Raw genomic sequence first — 10,681 nt, forward strand, 5'->3', positions numbered from 1 at the left:
CTATAGCCTTTAAACCCATTGAATAAAATAATGCTCTTCTAGGAGCAGCGCTGCCTTTCCCATTTTTGTCATCTCAGTTCATCACCCTCACTCTTACATTTGATATCTTTACCTGTTGTGGTTCGTGTACAAGGGTTTGCCGGGGCAGCGGGGAGCCACACTGGCTCACTACCCACTGGTGCTTGGGTACTTCATCCGGCTGCAGGGTCTCCCTCGGCAGCCCTTGCGGTCCTGGAAGACACAGTAAGCCCGACCCTGGCTCAGGGCGGGCACCAATGCTACGTCAGGGGCTCAGGCCCTCAGTCAGGGCTGAGCAACCAGCAGGAGTATTTAGCCCAGGCCCTAGGTCAGGGCCGGGCAACAAACGCTGAGTCAGAAGCTCAGACCCTCAGTCAGGGCTGAGCAACAATAGTAGGCCCAAGCCTCAAAAGGCCTGGGAGAGGGGGAGACTGCCACCCACGGGTTGGGTGGCAGGGGGGACGCAGGCCCTCCCACTCCACTGCATCCCAGTCCGGGGCCCTAGCAGTGGCAGAAGACTCGCTGCTGTCAGTGGGGATCCTGGCCGCAACACACTGACTTAGGCTCTGGCAGTGCTGCAGCCAGACTGGGGTCGGCTGCCCCCGGGCTACTTCCACACTCCCCCTCGGGGCCTACCTGGGTCCTGGTGTCAGCCTCTGGGGGACCCAGGACCATGGGTTCGTCAGGGCAGGGATTGATCAGCAGGTCCAGCAGCTCCTCCGGATAGCGGGCGCAGGGCAGGCCCGGCAGCTCCTCCGGATAGCGGGCTCAGGGCAGGCCCGGCCAGTCCTGGCAGCTGCCTTGGGCCGCGGGGGTCTTCCCAGTCACAAGTTAGGCTGGAGACATCTGGTCTCTCCGGCGGCTGAGGACTGACTGAGCTGTGAGGGCGAGCTTTTATACTTCCGGGTCGCCGCCTGACCCTCTGAGGGGCGGACTCAGAGATCCCTAGCTCTGCCCACTCCAGCCTTCAGATGGGCTCTTCCCCCTCCGGGGCGGCGGGGAGTCACACGGCCTCACTACAGTTCTGTATATGTCTAACATAAGGCTAGATAATGTGTTTAAGTCAGAGCTTTCTGCCCTCCAGGAAGTAGGGGAGGAGCAATCCCTGTTCTCCTCTAAATTCAGGAACCAGTTCTGCCTCCCCTCACACTATCACAATTGCATAGACACAAAACTCCCAAGGAGAACAGGGCTCTCATAATGTCCACCCCAATGAGCTTGTAATCTGTGTCTGGAAAGTGTATTGCACACGTATGATGCTATGTAAACAATAGGCCACATCCTCAAGGTCCTGATTGAATTCAGAGGGAGTTTCTCCTGAGGAAAACACTGAATTAGAAATAGAATAAAGGATTTCATGGTTTGGTTAAAAAATAATACTAATTTCATTGGGAGTTTTGAGAGCGTGAGGGTAGCAGCCCCCTGCCATTAGTATTACTGGAAGCTCACACAGCTATATAAATAAAATTGCTCAGCTTCTCTACTCCTTCTACCCGTGATCATTAAATAATTTGTTCCACACTCCCTAGCTCCCTAATTATACCTAAATTATGCAAAATATCCTGTGTATTCAATAAATGTTAGATTAGGGTTTGTCAGTTAAATGCTGGTCTGAGAAAGAACTTGCAGAAAATTGGAGCATTCATTGCAAATGTTTAAGATGAAAAAAAATATTGAGACTACTACAAGCAGCTTATTCATTTAGAACATAGATTGTTTAAATGCAAACTGTACATAAATGTATTTGAACAGATGATAGTTTGCTTTAAATTAGTCTGACAGATATCTGTGTGCAAACAATTTTTCATAAGTGCCATGATTTATTATTTACAAGTTGAGCCAAGTCCATTTACAATGCATGTCAGTTTAGAGGTGGATTGTGCGTTGGAGTCCCACACACACTAAAGGTCCATGTCCCTTTGCCCACAGTAGTGAGAGAGTGCTGTTCCTGTAGCATGTTCCCTTTAGCTGTCCAGAAACCCATCTAACTGGGGGCCAGGCTCATATAATGGGGGGCCAGACTGTTGGTTTGGAGGTGTTACAGCTGCTTTGACTCAGCCATTTTGTGCCCCCAAAACAATGGAGGAATCTGTAGTAAGTAATTTACTCTGTTTCCCTATCCTCAGGTTGGAGGAAGTTCCTCAGATTGAAGGGGTATTCTATGGAGAGACCCAGTCAGGATTCTTCCTGTCAGCCTTTCACAACAACTCTAATGTCCAGGGACTGGAACAGAGTCAGGGAGCGTGATAAGAAGTGAAAAGTCAAAGGAACACTATATAGGTGTCACTTGCCTCCTGTAGATCTCCTAAGATTCACACAGTCGCAAGGTGAGGCCCTAAGCCGTGTGTGTGTGTGTGTGTGTGTGTGTGTGTGTGTTAAACTTTGCCCCCATTCCCAGCAGAAGAATTCAAAGGAAAGTTTCAGTTAGTACCCATACTATTTTTGTGTTATGCCTTTCTTTTATTATCTTTCCTTTGAGACATGAAAAGGATTGGGGAAGGAGGCTAGGCAGGCGACCACAGAAAGAAAGAAATAGATTGTGTGAATAGGTAGACCTTTTTATGTTTGTGGTATACACACAAGAACATTAGGTAAAATATGACACACTCTTGCTGGAAAGTAGCAATGCAACACTATTTTGTTTCTTAGATTTCAGAATGATAACACACAAGAACCCCATAACAGGTTGCTCCCTAAGACAGAGAGACACAATTCACCCCACCATGTTCTAGGCTGGCTCTTTCCAGACTGACTCTGATAACACGTTTTCCTACAGAGCCCCTTAGCCTGCAAGTAGGACCAGGGAACCTCCTGCTCATAAAGTGACAGCTTGCAATTCTGACAGTCCTCAGTACACTACAACATGAATCATCTGCTACAGGGACCCAAGGCTGTAACATAGGGTAGAGGGAGGGACTGTATTCCCCTACAGCCATCAAGGAAAGGACTGATCAAAGCCCCAGACAAGGGTCATAGAGATTAGTGGGCTTGGAATCCTACCAGAGACCTGGCATAAGGCTGCCACACTGTTATTGAGCTGGACTCTGATCTGCCCCGAAGGCATGGGACTAAGTATCATCTGGCCCGAGAAAGCAGTGTTGCAAGACAGAGGGGAACCACCAACAGATCTCAATGGCTGGCGACCAGGGTGACAAAAAGGAAAAGACCTCTAATGCTATGCTTAGCCATGAGGGGCCATGCTGGCTGGTGATTCACTTTGTCAAAGGGCTAGATCCCCAAGTGCATTCTGGGGATGGGGGGCATAGATGGCATTATGCTACCTTTGTGTCCCCACCCATAATCCTGGGGACTGCCAGGGGCCTAAATGGCTTCTGGCATAAATTAGAACAGCTTCAGCTTCAAATTTTCCAGGAGATGTTAACTCCTGAGGAATCACTCCACCAGACAGACTCACCAGAAGGGGCTTATCCCAAGAATTCATAACAACACAGGGCATCATTTAGGAGAATGCAATTGAATGTAACATAATTGAACAAATACAACCTCTATTCTAATCATGGGCCTCCAAAAATCTTCTCTTCTGACGACTGGCAAAATATAAAATTCTGTATGGACCACTGATAGCAAATAAAAAAGTAGGTTACCTTCACCTTGTCATTGGTATGCAAACAGTGTAGGGATATCTTAATTATTGAAACACACAGACTGTTTAATAGTGCTTTGTATAGAAATGTACTGGAACGCTTGACATATACTGTATGCCAGGATTTTTAATTACTTGCAAGTGTGAAACTTGCTATAAGATAATCAATTTGGAGAAGAGTCAAACAGCATTCTAAGAAATGTATCAAAAATCTTAAAATAGGTTTTGCTCAAGGATCCCAGAAATGGAGAGATCCTCTCAGTGATATGTATACTCTTCACACAGATAAAAGTCTGGAAAATCTGTATCTCTAAAAATGCCTCCCCACGTTTCAGTGGGGGTGTGTGTGGAAGGGAGATTTGACAGGAACAAAAGATAAAAAACCATTGAGGCCCTGGAAGTGTGCAGTCTCAGCTGCTCTGGGACCCTTCCCCCTTGTAGCACTGGAGAGGATGTCAGGATTCAGAGGTGGGCTGAACCCTAAGGACTTAAACTGAAGGCACCCAACCCTGAATATTGGTAATCTGGCATGGAGGCCATTTAATACCACAGCCAAGTAAATATTTGGTATTTTAGGGTTTTGAGGAGGGGTTATCCTCTCCTCCTCCTACATTAAAAATGCATAAAACTTATAGCTTTCCACTTTAAAATCCATCTTTGTGGTCTGTTACATTTTGCTGAGTGTCCTGATCAAACCTGCTCCCCTGTGAGACCAAAAGAAAAGGGAGTCTAGCTTTATAAATAATGTTAGTGTCTACTAAATTGCCTTCATTTTGTTCTCCTCTGTCCTCAGTACCTACATAGCAACATATTCCTAACATCACAAAATATATTCTGCTTTCTGTGCCCTGAGCACATCAAATCAATAATTGCTTAATCATAAGTTTAATTAGCCTAGAAGTGCATACACATTTTGGAACCGTTGCATGTGTTCTTTAAAAATATTATATATTAGTGTTGCTATTCCATAATCTCATTCCCCTACAGATTATTTTCTGAATCTGAAACTAAATCATGAGACAAAGTCTAAAAATGTTTATCATTTATTTTAGAGTATTTTTTTTCTTTGGCACAGGGGACTATCTTTTTGTTCTGTGTTCGTACAGCAGAATAGGGTCCTGATCCCTGATTGTGGCTCTAAATAATACATATATGAAATTCATATATTTGGAAAATGGAGCTCCAAGGAATACATGTCCATATATTATTATAGGGCCACCTCTCCCACACTGGGTGTGGGGGTGGGCAGGGAAGCAACCCAACATTATATCCCAGGTGCATATCAAAACACAGAATACCTGGGAAACCATCAAAAGTGTCTGCTTGGCAGAAATATTTACATAGTGAAAATACAGGTGGAATGGATTATTGAGGTTATTTAAACAGAAAAATGTAAATTACAGTTGGTAATTGTTTAAGATCATTTTACTAGATGCTCCAAAAGCCACAACTGAGAAAGAAGGTTTAAAAAAAAATACAGCTTGGCTTAGAGGGGAAGTGAAATCAGCTATAGACAAAACAATATATAACAAATGAATAAAGGGGTTATTGATACCAATAAATATAAAATAGAAGCTAGGAAGTGGAGAAAGCTAATAAGGGAAGCTAAAAGTCACAAGAAAAAATCTATAGCCAGTATTGTTAAACACTATACAAAGGAATTTAACTATATATACAAAAACAAAAGGAATCCTAAAAATGGTATTGTTTCATTACTAGATGGCTATCATAGATTGTCAATAATAATGCAGAAAAGGTAGAAGTGTACAATAAATATTTATGTTCTTTTTTGGGGGGGAAACAGGTTATCTAGTCATATCATGATATGATCACAATGATGAAATACTTTCCACTCCAACAATAACTAAGGATGATGTTAAACACCACCTACCAACAGATTTTTTTTTAATTATCAGGTCCAGAAAATCTACATACAGGAATTTGAAAAGAGCTGGACAGGAGGCTCCTCAATTGTTAATGTTGATTTTAAATAAACCTTGGAATACTGTGAAAGTTGCAGGGGGACTGGAAGAAAGTTATATTTCAAAAGGGTAAATGGAATGACACAGGTAACTATAAGCCCATCAGGCTGACATAGATTCCAGACAAAATAGTGAAATGACTGATACAGGATTCAATAAATAATGAATTAAAGGATGGTGCAATTAATGCCAATCAACGTGGGTTTATGGAAAATAGGTCATGTCAAACTAACTAGGTACAATTTTTGGTGAGACTAAAATTTTTTTTTCCAGAAAGGTAATAGTGTTGATGTAACATACTTCTGTAAGGTGTTTGACTTGGTACCTCATGACATCTTGATTAATAAACTAGAACAATATAAAATAAACATGGCACACATTAAATGGGTCAAAACTTGCTAAATTTTAGGTTTCCAAATGTAATTATAAATGGGGAATCATTGTTGAGTGGTGGGCAGTGTTTCTAGTAGGGTTCTGCAGGGATAGGTTCTTTTACCCTATGCTATTTAACATTTTTATCAATGACTGTGAAGAAAACATAAAATCATCACTGAGTTTGGAGATGTGACAAAGAGTGGGGGAGTGGTAAATAACGAGGGCGGGACATTGACATAGAATGTTCTGGATTTCTTCATAAGCGAGGCACAGGCAAACAACATGAGGTTTCAATACAATCAAATGTAAGGTCATACAAACGAAGAATGAAACAAAGAACAAAGAATAAAAGTGATACTTACAAGATAGGAGACCCAGCCCTGGAAAGCAGTGACTCTGAAAACACTTGAGGGTCATGGTCGATAATCAGCTGAACACAAGTTTCCATTGATACTGTGGCTAAAAGGGCTGATGCAACCCTTGGATGGATAAGCAAGGGAATATTAAGTAAGAGTAAAGAGACGGTATTAGCTCTATATTTGGCACTGGTGTCATCAGTACTAGAATACTGTGACCAGTTGTGGTGTCCACAATTCAAGAAGAATGTTGAAAAATTAGTGAGGGCTCAGAGAAGAACCATGAGAATTATTAAAAGATTAGAAAACATTCCTTATAGTGCAAGACTTAAGGAGCTTAATATCGTTAGTTAACCAAGAGAAGGTTAAGGGGTGACTTGATTGCATTCTATAAACACCTACATGGAGAATATTTTTTAATAATGGGCTCTTCAGTCTAGCAGAGAAAAGTATAACACCATCCAAGGCTGGAAGTTGAAGCTAGACAAATTCAGACTAGAAAATAAGGTACAAGTTTTAACAGCAAGGGTAATTATTAACTGGAATGACTTACCGAGGGTTGTAGTGGATTCTCCACTGGTAGACATTTTAAAATTAAAATTGGATGTTTTCTAAAAGATATGGTCTATTTTAGGCACAGCTATGGACTTGAAGCAGGAATTAATACAGGAGGTCAGACTAGACATTCGCAATGGTTTCTTCTGGCTTTCAGTTCTATAAATACAGTACAAGATCATGATGGTGACTAGTTCTTGTATTAAACTCCAGATCATTCAATCTAAATTCTCAAACAGGTATATAGTTTGTGCAATATGTTTGTCCAAGAGTACTTGATGAAGCTTTATATGTGAGTGTTTGCTGAGCAGGGTGAAATGGGCAAATGATTTAAGTGGGTTTGCCTTGAGGAATTCTTTAAAGGAACAACTCATTCTTTGGCTGTGAAGTGTTTGCAATGACAACAGTTGTGTATACAAATGTTTACTATTGACAAGGTTCCATATCTTTTCCCATTCCACTTACTTACACTAGCATTCCTCCATTTGCTTCTGAGGAATTACTGATTTACACTCATTTCAAGTGAGATCGGAATCAGGCCAATAAAATCACAGTATACAGTATTCTTTAGATATTAGCTTGATAACACATGGTATATAAATTCTGAGCAATTATTTAAATCATGCTCATTAATGAAACTAATTACATTAATAAAACAAACTAGAACATAACATAAGAATAGAACATGACATAAGAACCAAAGAATGGCCATACTGGATCAGACCAAAGGTTCATCAAGACCAGTATCCTGTCTTCTGACAGTGGCCAATACCATGTGCCCCAGAGGTAATGAACAGAACAGGTAATCACCAAGTGATCACCAAGCGGCGAACAGCAGAGGCTAACAGCGGGAGTTTGCCTGGGAGCTGTCCGAGAGGAGGTACGCTAAGTGCTGCATTAGGGGGGCTGTGTTGGTGAGTATCTGAGTGTCTGCTGCTGGGACATTTGGTCAGTTTGACCGTGTGCTTGATTGCTTGCTTGTTTGTTTGAAAAGTGTGAATTGGGAGTGCTTTGTTCCAGGTGGGCCTTGAGTGGGCCTGACTGGTATATAAGGGCAGTCAGCAGCGAACCAGCTGAGCAGCGAACAGCAGAGGCTAACAGCGGGAGTTTGCCTGGGAGCTGTCCGAGAGGAGGTACGCTAAGTGCTGCATTGGGGGGCTGTGTTGGTGAGTATCTGAGTGTCTGCTGCTGGGACAGTTGGTCAGTTTGACCGTGTGCTTGATTGCTTGCTTGTTTGTTTGAAAAGTGTGAATTGGGAGTGCTGCCTGGGGAGAAGGTGACCAACCCTCTGTGGAGAAAGAAGTGGTTCGGGACTATTTAGAAAAACTGGACGTGCACAAGTCCATGGGGCCGGATGCGCTGCATCCGAGGGTGCTAAAGGAGTTGGCGGGTGAGATTGCAGAGCCATTAGCCATTATTTTTGAAAACTCATGGCGATCGGGGGAGGTCCCAGATGACTGGAAAAAGGCTAATGTAGTGCCCATCTTTAAAAAAGGGAAGAAGGAGGATCCGGGGAACTACAGGCCAGTAAGCCTCACCTCAGTCCCTGGAAAAATCATGGAGCAGGTCCTCAAGGAATCAATTATGAAACATTTAGAGGAGAGGAAAGTGATCAGGAACAGTCAGCATGGATTCACCAAGGGGAAGTCGTGCCTGACTAACCTAATTGCCTTCTATGATGAGATAACTGGCTCTGTGGATGAGGGGAAAGCAGTGGATGTGTTATTCCTTGACTTTAGCAAAGCTTTTGATACGGTCTCCCACAGTATTCTTGCCACCAAGTTAAAGAAGTATGGGCTGGATGAATGGACTGTAAGGTGGATAGAAAGCTGGCTAGATCGTCGGGCTCAACGGGTAGTGACCAATGGCTCCATGTCTAGTTGGCAGCCAGTTTCAAGCGGAGTGCCCCAAGGGTCGGTTCTGGGGCCGGTTTTGTTTAATATCTTTATTAATGATCTGGAGGATGGAGTGGACTGCACTCTCAGCAAGTTTGCAGATGATACTAAACTAGGAGGCGTGGTAGATACACTAGAGGGTAGGGATCGGATACAGAGGGACCTAGACAAATTAGAGGATTGGGCCGAAAAAAACCTGATGAGGTTCAACAAGGACAAGTGCAGAGTCCTGCACTTAGGACGGAAGAATCCCATGCACTACTACAGACTACGGACCGAATGGCTAGGTAGCAGTTCTGCAGAAAAGGACGTAGGGGTCACAGTGGACGAGAAGCTGGATATGAGTCAACAGTGTGCTCTTGTTGCCAAGAAGGCTAACGGCATTTTGGGCTGTATAAGTAGGGGCATTGCCAGCAGATCGAGGAACGTGATCATTCCCCTTTATTCGACATTGGTGAGGCCTCATCTGGAATACTGTGTCCAGTTTTGGGCCCCACACTACAAGAAGGATGTGGAAAAATTGGAAAGAGTCCAGCGGAGGGCAACAAAAATGATTAGGGGTCTGGAGCACATGACTTATGAGGAGAGGCTGAGGGAACTGGGATTGTTTAGTCTCCAGAAGAGAAGAATGAGGGGGGATTTGATAGCAGCCTTCAACTACCTGAAGGGGGGTTCCAAAGAGGATGGAGCTTGGCTGTTCTCAGTGGTGGCAGATGACAGAACAAGGAGCAATGGTCTCAAGTTGCAGTGGGGGAGGTCCAGGTTGGATATCAGGAAAAACTATTTCACTAGGAGGGTGGTGAAACACTGGAATGCGTTACCTAGGGAGGTGGTGGAGTCTCCTTCCTTGGAGGTTTTTAAGGCCCGGCTTGACAAAGCCCTGGCTGGGATGATTTAGCTGGGAATTGGTCCTGCTTTGAGCAGGGGGTTGGACCAGATGACCTCTTGAGGTCCCTTCCAACTCTGATATTCTATGATTCTATGATTCTAAGTGATCAATCCCCTGTCGCCCATTCCCAGCTTCTGGCAAACAGAGGCTAGAGACACCACTCTTGCTCATCCTGGCTAATAGCCATTGATGGGCCTATCCTCATGAACTTATCTAGTTCTTTTTTGAACCTTGTTACAGTCTTGGCCTTCACGACATCCTCTTTGTTGTTTAGCCACAGTGGCACTTTTTTGGTTCTCTTAACATGTTTTATAATTTTGGGTATACATTTAAGTTGAGACTCTGTTTTGGTGTCTTTAAAAAGTTTCCATGCAGCTGGCAGGGATTTCGCTTTTGGTGCTGTAGCTTTTAATTTCTGTTTAACTACCTCATTTTTGTGTAGTCCCCCTTTCTGAAATTAATTGCTAGACCATTGGGCTGCTGTGGTGTTTTCCCCACTACAGGGATGTTACATTTAATTATATTATGGTCATATTATAGCGGTCCAGCTATATTCTTGGACCAGACCCTGGGCTGCACTTAGTGCCTTAATTGAATTGGCTCGTTAGCACTGACCCCCGACTTGGTAAGGCAACTCCCATCTTTTTATATGCTGTGTATTTATACCTCACTACTGTATTTTCCACTCCATGCATCTAATGAAGTGGGTTTTAGCCCATGAAAGCTTATGCCCAAATAAATTTGTTAGTCTCTAAGGTACCACAAGGACTCCTCATTGTTCCAGCTATATATGTTTCTAATGATCAAATCCCCCATAACTATTACCTGTCTATTTCTAATAACTGGAGTCCCCTCCCCTGGAGAGGTACCCTCAGTGTAAGAGAATACCACATCATCATCTGAAAGGAGGGTCCCAACTCTGGGATGGATTGTTTCCCTCTGCTCAAGTTGGATGTTCTCCTTCCCTGAGACTTTTATTCTCCTCAACAGCACAGAGGTTGTCAGAG

The sequence above is a fragment of the Chrysemys picta genome, chromosome 1 (genome assembly GCF_011386835.1).
Source record: "Chrysemys picta bellii isolate R12L10 chromosome 1, ASM1138683v2, whole genome shotgun sequence".
Classification (NCBI taxonomy): domain Eukaryota; kingdom Metazoa; phylum Chordata; order Testudines; family Emydidae; genus Chrysemys; species Chrysemys picta.